Source organism: Gopherus flavomarginatus, chromosome 8 (genome assembly GCF_025201925.1).
Source record: "Gopherus flavomarginatus isolate rGopFla2 chromosome 8, rGopFla2.mat.asm, whole genome shotgun sequence".
Classification (NCBI taxonomy): domain Eukaryota; kingdom Metazoa; phylum Chordata; order Testudines; family Testudinidae; genus Gopherus; species Gopherus flavomarginatus.
This window is the reverse complement of record NC_066624.1, coordinates 54,980,162-54,995,487: the sequence shown is the minus strand read 5'-3', so window position 1 is coordinate 54,995,487 and position 15,326 is coordinate 54,980,162. Positions and strand designations below refer to the sequence as shown.

General features: G+C 51.3%; 1 protein-coding gene and 1 non-coding gene across 10 annotated transcripts in view; one reads left to right on the top strand and one right to left on the bottom strand.

Annotated features, from left to right (window-relative positions):
- Positions 1 to 15,326, bottom strand: part of DGKK (diacylglycerol kinase kappa) — a 188,033-nt gene that overhangs the window by 128,285 nt on the left and 44,422 nt on the right. The gene's annotated exons all lie outside the window — the stretch shown is intronic.
- On the top strand, positions 9,586 to 9,770 carry LOC127057347 (U2 spliceosomal RNA). Its single transcript, XR_007776077.1, has one exon. It is a non-coding gene; the product is annotated as a U2 spliceosomal RNA (small nuclear RNA).

Genomic DNA, 15,326 nt, shown 5'->3' with positions numbered 1-15,326 from the left:
CCTCCACCATTTATAATGGCGTTAAATATATTAAAAAGTGTTCTTAATTTATAAGGGGGGTCGCACACAGAGACTTGCTATGTGAAAGGGGTCACCAGTACAAAAGTTTGAGAACCACAATTCTAAACCCTAGATCACTAGCAGTAAACAGAGGTTGTTTAACTCTAGCAACAGGGGGCCTGAGGTTTTGGTGAGGGAGGCCTTGAAAACTCTTCTCATTGCTGCATGTGCAGAGCATTACTGGTGACTCTGCTGTCTGAGCCTACAGATTCATTCCAATTTTCTTTGGTCCCTGATACCCAGGGTGTGTCTATACTGCAATCTGAGATGTGACTGTAGCATGGCTAAAAATAGCAGTGGGGTTGCAGTGGCATAGCTGTGGAAGGACATACTCGAATTGCTAGCCCAGCCAAGCCAAGAAGGGCACATTGTCACCATCAGGTGGCTACCTAACAATGCTGCCTGTTTGCAACCATCATGCAGCGCCTTGCAGGCAGCTGAGAAATCGCTAAACCCCAATAGGCTGGATGCAGCTTCTGCAGTCACCATGCCCTAGTGCAGCAGCCCTGGTGTGGGCTTTGCCATTACTGTCTATGGGAGGTCTGCACACTTGCTCGATTCTCCAGCTGGCTTAATTTCCACACTGCGTCAAAGACTTGGCAGGGATGCCGCTGAACTGCCCTGGAGGGATCTCTTGCCGCACCCACAGACCAGGTCTTTGGAGCAAGCCCCCAAAGAATCAGTCCTGGTCTGACACCAGACTCAGCATTTGCTGGGATGGGAGATTTGGGAGGGACTGGTCCATTCTGTGCAGACAGACCAATGGGACGATGAGTTTGATAACACCCCCATTCCCTGGGTGAATGGGATCCAATCCACTAACTGCCTAGGTGACCAGCCATCTCCCATTCCCAGAGGCAGCCCTGTCTGAGTCCACTGCCAGCCGTAAGGCTGCTCTCACCCTGAGGGACAGTCTGTGGACATGCACATCAGTGCCATTATCCCTCTTAGGTAGCAGCAGCCTGCTCCTTGCCCCATGCTGGCACTCAGATCTCAGAGAGCTCTGCAAGACGATCCAATTCCATGTCCCATAATTGGGAGCCATGCAAAGCATGCCTAGAAAACAAGTACAAAACCAAGGTTCCTAGAGGGAGAGGAACTGCTCCAGGGCATCACGACTGGTCATCAGCGCCTCCTCCTGGCTGCATTCAGACTTGCCTAGGTGCTTGGGGCCATGTTCCCATGCACCCACACAGCAGGTAGAGCCCATGCAGCGGCAGTACTATCTCCCATGGCACATTGCTCCATCCATGCCCCCCAGCCCCACCCTGGAGATTCGAAGGGACTGATCCGAAAATCAACGTTCATCGTGACAAAGCAAGTCGCCTCCTTCACTTTCTGTTCGAACCCAACAGAAATGAAACTTCCTTCTGCACACTGAATGCTCCCTAGCCACTTCTGCTTTCCTCGAGGTTCCAGGGGCCCGCGATCCAGCACCACAGAGAATTCACAGCCAGCTGTCCTGACCACGTACGCGTTCAGAGAGAGCTATTTCTGTTACAGAGTATTTTGGGGGTGGGAAAGGGGAAGTCCTGCCTGAACTGTCCAATTCACCAAGTTCAAAGGTTACATGAGGAGCATTAGCACCCTCTAGCCACTCAGAGCAGCAGGTGCGGACTGGTTTTCATTTGCAAGCCCTAAAAGGGAGTTACAAGCAATGAACCTGGAGGCAATCATTCAAAGCTCCCCCAGCTCACTGAGGATGGTCTTGTGGTTACAGCAGGCGGCTGGTGGCCAGGACTCCTAGATTCAATGCCCAGCCCTGACCCCAACTACTTGTGTGACCTTAAACAAGCCTCTTGTGCCCAGTTCGTTCAAAGTTTGCAATGTAGGTGGAGCTCCTCAGAGGGAGGATGCTAGAGAAGCACAAAGGACTGTGGCTATGATAAACACTTGTTCATTTCAGACCAGCTGGCTCAAGGGACTGCAGGAGGAGGCCAAATCTAGGTCTGTCCTGCTGGATGCCTCTTGCAGCACAGACCATGTACCCCACAGTGACAAGGTTCTATTTTCTGGGCTCAGGCCCTGTGGAGATTTGCAAGGCTAGAGGATTCTTCAGCTGATTTCTCTGTCTCAGCCGTTGTGTTCACTGATCTCCATGTGTAATGGGATGTCTACACTTTGTGCGTGGCAGGGGGCAATATGATGACCATTTGGATGGGAGAGAAAGAAGTGTGTGCACAAATCTCACACCGAGAGCTAAAGCCCAGGCGGATCATAACGGACTTTTTTAAAGGCGTTAAAACGCTGTAAGAGCTCCTTCTTCCACCCAGAGGGCCCTGTAGCTACAGCAGTGAGCTAGACTATTAAAGATTTCTGTTATGCTTAACACAGGAGCATGGGCAGCTGATGGTATCAGCAGAAGCAGACAGACAGGCAGTGCACAAGTGTGTGTGGCTAATGAGAAAGTAATCTAGAAGCCAAGGAGAGATCATAAGTCACCAGCATTTTAGTAAGTCACGGTTGCATGCAGGGCTGGTGCAACCTATTAGGCAACCGGGCGCTAGCATTTGGGGGGCTGCATTTTCTTCGCCGGGGACCAGATCTTCGGCCACCTCCGTCGTCGGCATTTAGGCGGAGGGAACTGGGGCAGGGGGGCGCGGGGAGGGCCGCCTGCAGCAAGTAAGGGGGGTGCGTCACGCAGGGAAGCTCCCCGCCCCCGCTCACCTCTGCTCCGCCTCCTCCCCTGAGCATCCCGCCCCGCTCTGCTTCTCTCTCTCCCAGGCTTGCAGTGCCAAACAGCTGATTGGTGCCGCAAGCCTCGGAGGCGGGAGAAGTGAAGCAGCGACAGCGTGCTCGGGGAGGAGGAGGAGCAGAGGTGAGCTGGGGTGGGGAGCTGCCGCACAGCTCCCCGGGCGGTGGGGGAGCTGCCATGGGGGAGGCACCTCAGGGCGGAGGGGGGTGGGGAGCTGCCGCCAGGGAGGTTCCTCAGGGCGGGGAGGGGGAGCTGCCGCAGGGCTTGGGGAGGAGGCGGAGCAGAGGTGAGCTGGGGTGGGGAGCTGCCGCGCGGCTCCCCGAGCGGTGAGGGAGCTGCCATGGGGAAGGCGCCTCAGGGCGGAGGAGGCATGGGGAGCTACCGCCGGGGAGGTGCCTCATGGCAGGGGAGGAGCTGCCACAGGGCTTGGGAGGGGGCGGAGCAGAGGTGAGCTAGGTTGGGGAGCTGCCGCACGGCTCCCCAGGCCAGGGGGAGGTGGGGAGCTGCCACGGGGGAAGGGGGGTGCCTCAGGGCCGGGAGGGGGAGCTGCCGCAGGGCTTGGGGAGGGGGGATGGTGCAAGGTGGAAGTTTCGCCTAGGGCACGAAACATCCTTGCACCGGCCCTGGTTGCATGAGGCAAAGTATTCCTGTAATGTGGGTGTGGATGGGTGCTGACCATAGGGCTGTGCGTGCAGTGTCATTGCTGTTGCAGACATGTGTGCCTGCAAACTCTGGGGTGAGTTTCTTATCAATGCACGTGCCTTTGGAGACGCAGTGTAGGGATACTGCACAATCAGTCAGACAGGCCAGCCACAGAGGAACATACACAAGCGGCAGCTCCAAAACCAATATCTGTGCATCAGACACAAGGCAGCCCAATAAAATGAAGACATCGGTACAGGACAGAGTCCTCTGCTCAGCTCCCTATCCCCAAGCACCAGACAGAACTCCACCCAGCACCTCCAGTACTACAGGGGTAGCTCCCACGGGCACTCTCAGTTTTGCAGCAGCATCCACATCTGTTCTGCTCCCCTGTGTGCCCAGTAGGCAATGGGCACCTTACAGCTGCTTTGGGCAGCTTCCAACTTGCTCCTTCTCAGTTGACTGTTTTCCCCACCCTGCGGCTGTTGGAAGGCAAACTACAGAGGGCGGGATTTGGTCCTGACCACACACTCTCCTTTCACTGAAAGCCATGCCCACTTTTTCTCAAGTGCAGGTGAAAAGCAAGCAAGCTCCATGCTGCCCCTGACAGGAATACAAGACAGCATCTTTCTGGATGTAAGGGACACTGCTTTCAAAAGGTCTGGGTGTAAGACCTGCCTAGTACCCTTGGCAGCAGACTGGGGAGTCAGGACTCCCTGCTCTTCTGTAAATCTCCTGGAGGGATCAGTCCCCGGGAGATGAAGATATCATCCCTCCCTAGCTTCTGCGATTCCTCCTTAGGAAAAGCAAGTGGGGTCCCATTGGTCCTGTTAACTTCCTTAAAACACCTGGAGTTTTTAAGATCCTTTTTCCCCCCAAGTAGTTTATTTGTGAGAGAACAAAACCAAACCCACACACTGGAAGGAGCTGATCATATTTGCTGAACAGCTTCCTTGGCCAGCCAGCAAGACAGAACAAAGGGGTGTCTCCTGCTTGGACGCATGGCAGGCCTAGTCCAAGGGCAGCCTGATGGCTGGGGGAAGGTGCTGAGAGTGTATGTAGTTGGTACAGAAGGGACACACTGAGTGGTAATGAGCATGTGGCTAATACTCATGCAAGGAGAGCTCACGTTAAGCAAATCTTAATAATCTCTAGCTGTCATGTGGCACTTCCATCAGTAGAGCTCAGAGCACTTTGCAAAGAACGTGAGGATCAGTAGCCCCATTTACCATTGGGAAAATGGAGGCACAGCCAGGGGAAATGACTTGCCCATGGTTACCCAGCAGACCAGTGGCAGAACCAGAAGTAGAACCCAGGTCACCTGAGTCCAGTGCTCTACCCACTAGAACACACTGTCTCCAACACAAGTCCCTTTGTGCACAGTAAATGTACATGCACCTAACAGCACCGCAGGCACAGCCTGCTCCACATTCAGTGCCCTGCTCTTGCTGTAACCCTTTGGATTCTCCAGCCACATCCAACAGCACACACACACACACCATTAGCACTGGCACCCATAGCTGGGCCTAGCTGGGGGTTAGGACTCAGCCTGGGCTGCCAGCACAACATTACCAAAATGATGCTATTGTTCCAACCCCAGCGGCCTGGCTATGCCTGACAGTCTGGACAAAGGTGCACAGATAGAAGCGGGGAGCTCCAGGCCAAATGCCAGCAGGGCTTCAAGCCAGCAGCATGATGAGATAACTTGCCACAGGGATTGGAAATCACCTTTCCCTGTGAAGTCTGTGTGGGGCCAATGTAACATGAGTAAAGAGGATCTCAGTCCAGTTCTTCGTCTCCTAACCACCACCTGGTTTGTGGTCAGCGCCAGAGAGGCCCAGGGTGGGACAGATAGCAGAGAGTCCTGTCTTCTTCTCGCCTCACAGAGGGTCCCCCCAGGTTGAGGGGAAGCATGTCAGAAAGGCAGTGAGAGGAGACTGGCCTTGCTCACACCTTGGGCTGGACCTGCGCTGTGAATGCACTAGGGCTGCACATCTCCTGGGCTAGTAAAATAGACGCTGCAGGCTGAGGGAGAGACCCCAGGAAGATACTGCAAGAGAAGAGGGATGCAGATCAGGACTCTTGGGTTTATTCCCAGTTCTGCTGTGATTCACCACATAACTTTCAGCAATTTACTTGGATCTCTTTAAGTCTTGATCTATCCCTCTGGAAACCAGGGCTACTAATACCAAGCTACTTCCCAAGGGAGAGCAGGTTAAATCAGTGTTAGCAGAGCAAGGTGCTGCACAGCATACTTGCAGACTGCTGTTAGACTATCCTGAGCTCACAGCCTGTAACCAAACACCCGCAGGCCACGCAATGTGATGAGCCCAGAGTGCCCGCTGCAACGTCAGAGTCTGCACCCAGATCCGCTGCTGAATTCCACAGCCAGCCAAACCAAACCCCCAGATCCAGACCCCACAACCCTGGGAGAGCAGCTGGTCATGCAGTGTGAGCTGGGCCTGGTCTCCCTACACCACGCTGGTTAGGGGGTGATTATTCACCGAACTACACACACCAGTACAATCCCTAGTGTGGGCCCAGTGCCTTACCCAGTAGAGCTAACTCCTCTTCCCTTAGGGGAACGGCAATACCAGTATAAGCACCTTTATACTAGTCTTACTGCATCCACGCCAGGGGTCGGACACGTTAGCTATACCGGTAGGGTTAAGGCAGTACAGTTGGTGTAGACAAGGCCTCATTGTTATTCTCAGAGAAATGCCTGTTTGACGTCCTTGCTGTCATCTCCAGCTGGGTATTGTGTTGCCCATAGGCCACACCTACCACTGGCGTGCTAGCACACAGGAGTTCAACGGTCTTCAAAACCCGGTCAGGATCCTTGCCCCAGCTTCAGACCTGTAGTGAGTCTGAGCTCCCGTTTAATGGCAGAGCTCTTTGGGGGAAATCGAAGGAGAGCCCCAGTGCCAGCCCGAGGGCCTGATCCTTGGGAGGATTAGAGAGAGCTGCAGGTACCGACTGTAAGTGACATGGGCGTGCAGCACTTCTGGGAATCTGCTTGAAAACCTCTGACCTGTGCTACTTTCAGGGCATGGCCCCTGCACGACCCTGGTGGGGACCTGCAGTGGGCACAGGAGGCGGCCCGATTCTCAGTCAGCAGCTGGCACATGCCAGCAGAGGTTTCGCTGAAAGCACAAAGCATCACCAGCCACTGAACTGGCACTGGCTCAGGGCTCTGCTTGTTTGCCTGCCCTTGTTTCTATAAATACTTCTCTCTTCCGGATCGTGTCTTCGATCTGCTGTCTGAACACGGGGGCGGTGAGTACACACCGCCTCACCACATCCCTCAGGGAGGGAGTGTTTACCTGCCTGCGCCTGCACAGCAGCTTTCACTCCTCACACACATCTCCCCCTCCTCCTGGCAGCGCAGATGCCAGGCCAGCAGGGACAGGGCACGATGCTTGCAGGATGCGTGCTGCTCTTGCTCCGGCACTCTGAGGTGTGCACTCCACGGGGAGACCAGCACAACCCCCCAGGGTTCAGGATGTCTCCCCTTTCACCCCGCTGGGCCCCCTCAAAAACCCCTCCCATTTGGCTTAGAGAGGAGCCCTACAGCCATTCCCGCTTTCTTCTCTTCCCCCACACACCAGCACTGCATAGCAGGGCAGGGGGAGGCCCAAATCAAAGGGCATTCCAGGGGGTACATCTGATTGACTCACTCCTGCCTATGGTATGTCTACACGACAGCACCTATGCTGGCACAGCTACCTCAGCGCAGCCCCTGAGTGCAGATGCAGGCCATCCAACAGAAGGAGCTTTTCGGTCAGTGTAGGAAACCACCCCCACAAGCAGCATTAGATCTCCCTGACCCTGTTGATGTATCTGCATCTACACTGAGGTTTAGGTCAGCACAACTAGGTCAGGCGGGGGCTGAGTTTTCATACCCCAACCAACATAGCGATGCTAGTACAATTTGCAAGTGTAGACCCAGGCTAAGGATCTGATCCTGCCATTGTCTCCAGTGGCAGCAGGGGCAGGCACTAAGAATGACCTTCCTTACCAGCATCCTTATTCCTGCACTAACCCCCAGACTGCCTGCCTTCCTGCCATCGCTCTGGGTAACAAAAGAACAACAAGCACTTCATTTCCAGCTTTTATCCTACCAGATCCCAAAGCACTACATGCCATCACCCTTTGGAATGCAGCCACCTCTAGGGTGGGAGGCAGCAGCTGTGGAGCAGCACATAGCAGCGCTGCATAGCAGCCAGCATAAGGAGGTGAAGAGGAACACTGTACCCAATTCAAACTGCAGGGAGGACTCTAGGGACTCAGAATGCCATTGTCAAACCAGGTGTGATGTTATTGACATATACTATGACTGTATAGATCATTGTTGCAGCCACTGTTACATATTTGCAACAAACATTGTACAAAGGTTGTTGTGTGAGGTGTCTATGAAAAGGTTATGATTTGCTGGTTATGATTATGCTCTCTGTATGTGTGTACCATTTTTGTAGTTGAAGTTATGAATATTGGCTATGTACTTGTATCTCAATGTGTTTGATTCTAAATAGCATTAGTGAAGCATTTGGTCAGCTTCTTGAGAAAGGAAGTTGAAAATTAAGTGCCCAATCAAGAAATATTTAACTAACAATGGACCTTGGGAGACTCCAATTTACATAAGAAGTCTTCCTGGGAACGTTCAAGATAGCATGTGTGCAATGGCTGCCGCCTGCAAACTGGGTCATGTATGGACATGAGACTTGCCCATGTAACTCCAGACTCCGTCTTGCTGCCGTGATTTTCCACAGTAAGAACAAAAGGGGTCCTTCCACGGGCAGAGAATATAAAAGGCCCTGAAAACCCCTCCATTTTGTCTTCAATCCTGCTTCTGACCTCTGGAGGAATTTTGCTACAAACTGAAGCTCTGAACAAAGGACTGAATGACCCAGCCCAGCTGTGGATGTACTCCAGAGCCTTAATTTGAACCTGCAGTTTATTCTATCATTGCTACAAGCCTGAACCAAGAACTTTGCCATTACTGTATGTAATTGATTCTATTTAACCAATTCTAACTCTCATCTATATCTTTTTTCCCTTTATGAATAAACCTTTTGATTTTAGATTCTAAAGGATTGGCAACAGCATGATTTGTGGGAAAAATCTGATTTGTATATTGACCTGGGTCTGGGGCTTGGTCCTTTGGGATCCGGACAATCTTTTTTATTTTACTGTGGTATTGGTTTTCATAATTATTCATCCCCAGGACGAGTGGCACTGGTGGTGATACTGGGAAACTGGAGTGTCTAAGGGAATTGATTGTATGGCTTATGGTTAGCCAGTGGGATAAAACCAAAGTCCTCTCTGTTTGGCTGATTTGGCATGCCTTAGAAGTGGAGAAACTCCAGCCTTGGGCTGTTACTGCCCTGCTCTAAGCAATTTGTCCTGAACTGATACTCTCAGACATGTCCCACCAAGGGCAGCATCGTTACACCAGATTGGCCAGTCCCACACCCCTCGACTAGAGAAAGGGCACTGTGGATCTCTAGGGATCACAAGCAGTCAGAGCATGAGGTTTAGTTCTGATCTGAAAGCCAACACCTCAGTCAGTACATGCCAGGCAAGAGCTCACTGGGGAAAGAGCCAGCAGCTGACTATGCCCCCCCACCCCTCCGCATCCCTCTCCTACCACACGGTGCCTCTTCTGGGATCCCTGGATAAACATGTCCCCTGATGGGATAAGGAGACCTGCTGGGTAGCCTCTCTGGCTTTCGCCACCCATGCTTTGTCTGTGTGACTGTGACAGGGTGACCAGACAGCAAGTGTGAAAAATCGGGAGAGGGGGTGGGGGGTAATAGGTGCCTATATAAGAAAAAGCCACCAAAATCGGGACTGTCCCTATAAAATCACCCTAAACTGTGAGCTCTTTGGGAAAGGACTGTCTTCCTAAGTGGAGAGGGCCTGTGCTCTGCTGGGACCTCTAGGCGCTGCCGAAAGCATAGCAGCAGGAACTTGGTTTTAATCAAACCTTGCCACTTTAATCATTCCTCTGGCCCAGCCAAGTGAGTGGATGATTTAGGCCTGATTAGCAGATCTGAAAACCCTGGCCCTTGCTCTGTTCATCTGCTGCTAATAGCACTGGAACACAGAACCCATTGATTTGAAAAAAGGCGACTTATTATTTATTGTTCAGTACTCACTGTCCCCGCAAGAGACACCTGCAAAGCACAACACCCCCTGGAGCTAAGATCAAAGTGTAGTGTTTGTTCTTATCAGTTTAATATCTGATATGTCCTTTATTTGAGGACTGTATATTAACTTGATTTTTGAAACAGGGAGATGGAATAGGAGCTTGCTCTGTCCACCCCATACATTGACCTGGTATTGCAGTGTCTCTAGGAACGGTAAAATCTTGCCACGGGCACTCTGCACCACAGATCTGGGATCACCCAGTGCATCAGGCTGGGAGGACAGCGAGGAGACGCAAAAGGCAAGAGCCATGCTGGGAGAAAATAGAAGACACAGGCAGAAACTGGCCTGCATTACCCTGGGAGAAGCAGAGGGGGTGAACAGAGACCCAGACTCAGTGGGAAGCAAAGGCCCCACTGGTGGGAATCTGGAGATCTATGCTGACTTCAGTGGGATGGCCCTGATTTACCCCAGCTGAGAATCAGGCTCCATGTATGAAGGGACAATAATGGAGCCCCAAAATAGACCCTAAAATGTTCAAACAGCAGCTACGGGTTTGGAGGGTTGTGACTATTAGGCCTCTTTATTATATTACGGCAGAGCCTATGGGTCAGTCAAGACTGGGGCCCCAGCATGCTAGGCATTGCAGATCCGAACAGCCCAGGCAGAGCCTGGCTGGAGGAGGGGAGAACACCCCAGCCAAGTGACCCATGCCAGAGGGTTTGGGTTGTTTAGTCAGGAGGGGAGCATCTCCATGGGAAGGGAAGGAGAGAGGGGCACAGGATCAGGCAGGCGTGGAGTGAAGCTGAGGTGAAGAGACTGAGGGAGAAGGAGGAGGAAATTGGACATCAGATTTGCTACTGTAGCCTTGCTGCTCCTGAAGCACAGCCAGACCTCTGCCCCTCCCCCCTCAGCACCCTGTAGACCAGGTCTGGCTCTCCTTTCACTCCCAGGACTTTCCCCTGAGCCGACCCCACACTTTTCCAGAGTGACCCAGTTCACCCCCAGAGGAGGAGCAGGCTCAATAGCCATGAGGGGGCACCTTTCCAAGCTTCTCTTTTGTGCTCCACAGTGCGCATATGGGAGCCCTCCAGCTCTCAGCTAGCAATAAAGTAGGACAGCGCTTGAACCTCAGAACGAAACTATCTGGTGGCCGATCACAAGCCACCACCTTCGAGTCATTCATAACAGTCAGTCAACAACACAGAGGTGTGATATGATCAGCGGGGAATAGCTAAAAATAGCCTCAGGCACTCGGCCTTTCAGCACGCCCCTGCCTAGCCTCGTGTGGCTGTGCTCTATGGGGCATGGGCAGGGTTAGCCAAGCCCAGGGCTCTGCAGGATGGGCTCCCAGCCAAACCATGGGGTTAGCACTGAGTGTTCGCCACAGAGCCCGTTCCTAGGGCTGCTATCCCCTGCCCAGGCTGCAATGGGGACAGATTTCATGAGCCAAACAGGACCTTGCTGGTTCAGAACTCTCCCAGTTCCCAGGAGTGGGCACAGGTGTTTGCAGGCCGTGTGGTGAACGATTCCCATGTGCCCTAGCATGGTGCTGGCTCCTGGAGCTGCCGTCTCTGGGATGAGATGTCAAAGCAAGGGCCTGGCTAACACAAATGCCAGCATTCTAGGGGGTGGGGGGGTCAAATCTGCCAATTCATTGACTGAAACATTTCACAGAGCCCTGTCTGGCTTCCAGCCACACCCACCCAGCTCCTTGGCAGCCTGCTGGCAGGCAGCCCTTGCTGCAAGTTCACAGCTCCTTGGGGCCCAGGATCACAGGATCTGCAGCCCCAGGGCAGCACACCAGCTGGACGGCCCTGGGCCAGGGCTTCGTTCCACATCTGAACAAAACCACAGGTCAATCAGTATTACATCCCAAATGCAGGCAGTTATCAGTGTGGACTCCTAGCACAAACCTGTGACAGCCACCACAGAGCCAGGAAGAAAAACTGCCAATTGTCATTTGTGGGAGCACCCAGCAGCCCCTTTGCGCTGGGCACTGCACATTCACATCAGGACAGACAGCCCCCGCTCGGAAGAGCTTACAGTTTAAACAGACGGAGCGGGTAGAAAGGAAGAATTACCATCTCCATTTTATAGACAGGAACTCCTCAGAGAAGGAAGGGTGAGTCCTTTAGAGAGGGAGGTAGTTCAGTGATCAGGAAACTAGCATGAGACTTGGAAGACTGGCATTCAATTCCCTGCTCCGCCCCCAGACTCCCTGGATGACAGGTACAAATCATGTGGGCTCTCTGTGCCTCAATTTCCCCTCTGTGAAATCATGATAATAGCACTGCCCTCCCTCAGAGGGGTGGGTGGAGGATACAAACATTCAAGATTATGAAGCACACAGCTACCACAGTAAAGTAGGGTCATATAAGTGGTACAGAGCGATTAAATGACTTGCCCAAGGTCATGAAGGAAGTATGTGGTAGGGCTGATTACTGAAACTGCTGAGTACCAGCCAGGGCCTTCACTGCAAACCCATCCTCCTCTGCACACCAAATCGAGTTTTTCCACAGAAGCATGCTTTTTCTTGTTGATCCTTCAAGGGGATTTTGCCTTTCTTAGCCACACACTTATTTTGTTGACAGCACTAATCTCAGTGTGACTCACCTTTTGAATTGTGATATTAGTTAATCAATATAACTTCAGAAAGATCTGTGTCCCTCTTCCAGTCACGAGATCCTCTGTATTTTCTAATTCCTTACTGGCAACTGACAGTCGAAATATTAGTTGTATTTAAGTTATATTTCAGTTCTACTCTTCCCTCATTAATTGTGCATATAAAGATATATCAATACAACCCTATCCCTCTCTCCTTCCTCCACCCCCCAAAAAATCCCAGGGAATCAGTCAACAAAAAACATCATTAGGAAGTGGTTCAGGCTGCAAATGTCAATCATTGGAGTCTGCAATCACCCAGGAAATTTATTACAATCAAGTGATGCAGCCATACGATCTTGCTTTACTTTTTCTATGTGACTTACACCTCTCCTCGCAGCTGTGCTTAGCTCCCTTTGTAAAATCTGACCCAAAACTCATCACAATTAAGAGAGAGACTCCCAGCAACTTCAGTGACTTCTGGATCAGGCCCATGATTGGCATAAATACATGTAAATAGAAGTACAACAGATTATCAGCAGATTGCAGTATGAGCTATGGAGTATCCTGTCAACAGCTCAGCTCTCACCTTCAGTTCATCAGCAATGCCAGCCTCAGACACCCACTTCTCTACAAGCCCTTTGCACTCTCCCCTCACTGCCCCTGACACATGGTGGGAGCTTCCCTCTAGACTCGTAATGCCTCCACCTTGCCCTCCTCCAGGTCACCCTCAGAACTCACCTCTGCACACAGATGTCTGCCCCCAGATGGCTGCAAGGCAGGCACCAGATCTGAGCACGGCTCCTGACTGGGTAAGAAGCGAGCCCTGGCCAGCTCCCCAGCTCAACTCACTTGCGTGCCTCAGCCACGTGGTCTGTCCCATCTGCTAGACAGCAAGCTCTTTGGGGCAGAGGTAGCCATTTACTTTCTATTTACACAGCACCACGGGCCACCTAGGCACTGCTGCAACATACTTGTAAACATACATGTGAGGTCTGCTTCCAGTGCACTCCAGCCTGAACCCAGAGCATATGACTGTTAATTGAAAAGTACAGCTCAGTGCATCAACCAGCAAGGTCTGCTTTGCATAAATGTAACACACCCGTCACAACTTCCACTCAGTTACACTGATTAAATCCAGAGTCATCCTGTTGAAACCACTGGAGTTACTCCAGTTTTACATCAAGGTTATGAAGGTGAGAATCCACCTCCTTTATTCAACACATTCGAGAAGGGCCAAAAGACAAGATTTTCCCTTTTTACCATAAAAGAAACATCTTACTACTCAATCAACATAACAAAAGACACACAAGGCTGTAGCATGTGCCAACAGAGCCCGGGAGTAAACTCAGCAAAGAGTTCTGTGGCACCTTATAGACTAACAGACGTTTTGGAGCATGAGCTTTCGTGGGTGAATACATGCATCTGACGAAGTGGGTATTCACCCACGAAAGCTCATGCTCCAAAACGTCTGTTAATCTATAAGGTGCCACAGGACTCTTTGCTGCTTTTACAGATCCAGACTAACACGGCTACCCCTCTGATACGGGAGTAAACTGGTTTTGAAATCTTTAGTTTTAATTAAACAAATGGAGGGTTATTTCTAGCGTATGTCTCCAGCACTACCCTACTCTTTCAGGAGACAGGAAGGGGAAGAGTTTAGAGTGGGTGGAGGTCATTAATTGCATAGGGAGTGAGTAAGTAAAGCAGTGATATATGGTGTGTGAATGAAGCAGCTGCATCCTCTTACTGATCATTTTCACACTCTCAGATTTCGGAGGTTTTTTGAGGGAGGAATTATGGCAAAAGCATAGAGAATCCACTATCTGGGCTTCAAGGGGACCCAGGCATTTACAATCAGAGCTATTTCCAGACAATGTTTTTTTTTAAACTGGTCCAAGGAAATAAGTTTTCCTACAATGCAGAATTAGCTTGTGGAACTCACATCCACAAGATGTAATTGAGCTCAAGAGCTTAAAATGGGTTCAAAAGAGTCTTGGATAATTATAGGGATACCCAAAGAATCCAGAGTTAGAGTAATAAGGATTTAAAAAACTAGTGCTTTGGAAGGACATAATCCCTCATGTCTCGGAGCACAAGCTCCAGTCTCTAGTGGAAGTTCTCCCATAATTGCCTCCTGCAAGGCATTTTGCATCTTCTCTGCAACAGCTGAACCTGGCCACTAGCCACCAAAGACAAGACACTAGATGAGCTGGCTCATTGTTGTGATCTTGCCTGGCAGTTCTTCACATGTGTTTTATACAACCAGCAACACAGGTCTACGCGGACGCACGCATGCAGTGCTGGTGAACTGCCCAGCTATTTACAGCCAGAGAGAGCTGTGCTTGCATAATGGAAAATGTGAGTGGAGAGAGGGCAGCGCGTTTGCAAACCTCACACACATCCGGCTGGTAGAAACGGGGCTATCTTTATCCCCCACACACAAGCCTGCAAACCCTGAGTAACCGGAAAGCTAGACTGGAAGGAGCACGACGGACTGACTTCCCCGCCAATAGCCACAGGGATGAGAGCTTTCTCTGGAGACAGCACCCAAAGGCGGATGGATGGGTGACCCCCACAGACCAACTGTGATAAATAAAGTGGGGGGGGGGTTGCTCCCTTTGATGGACACCCAGCCAGCCAATTAGCTGTAAAATCCCTCTTGGTAGCTGTTCTTTACTTGCTTTACCTCTAAAGGGTTAAAAAGTCCTCCAGGTAAAGAAAAAAACATGGGCACTTGACCAAAAGAGCCCATCAGAAGGTAGAACTTTTTTAAAATTGGGAAAGAAACTGCCTTTGTTTGTTGTTCTCTGGGCTGGAGGGACAGAGCAGCCATGCTATAAGCAACTAAGCCAAGTATGATTATAAATCATCAGATCGTGCCTAGAAATACTTATCTGAATTCCAAATGTGTAAGTAGATCAGAATGTTTAGCTAGATGCGATTAGGATTATTTCTTATTGGCTTGTGGACTCCTCTGTGCTAACCCCACATGCTTTTGTTTGCTTGTAACATTTAAGTCAGGGGTGGGCAAACATTTTGGCTTGCGGGCCACACTGGGGTTCCAAAACTGTATGGAGGGCCAGGTAAGGAAGGCTATGCCTCCCCAAACAGACTGTCCCCTGCCCCCTATCCGCCCCCTCCCACTTCCCCTCCCTAGACTGCCCCCCCTCAGAAC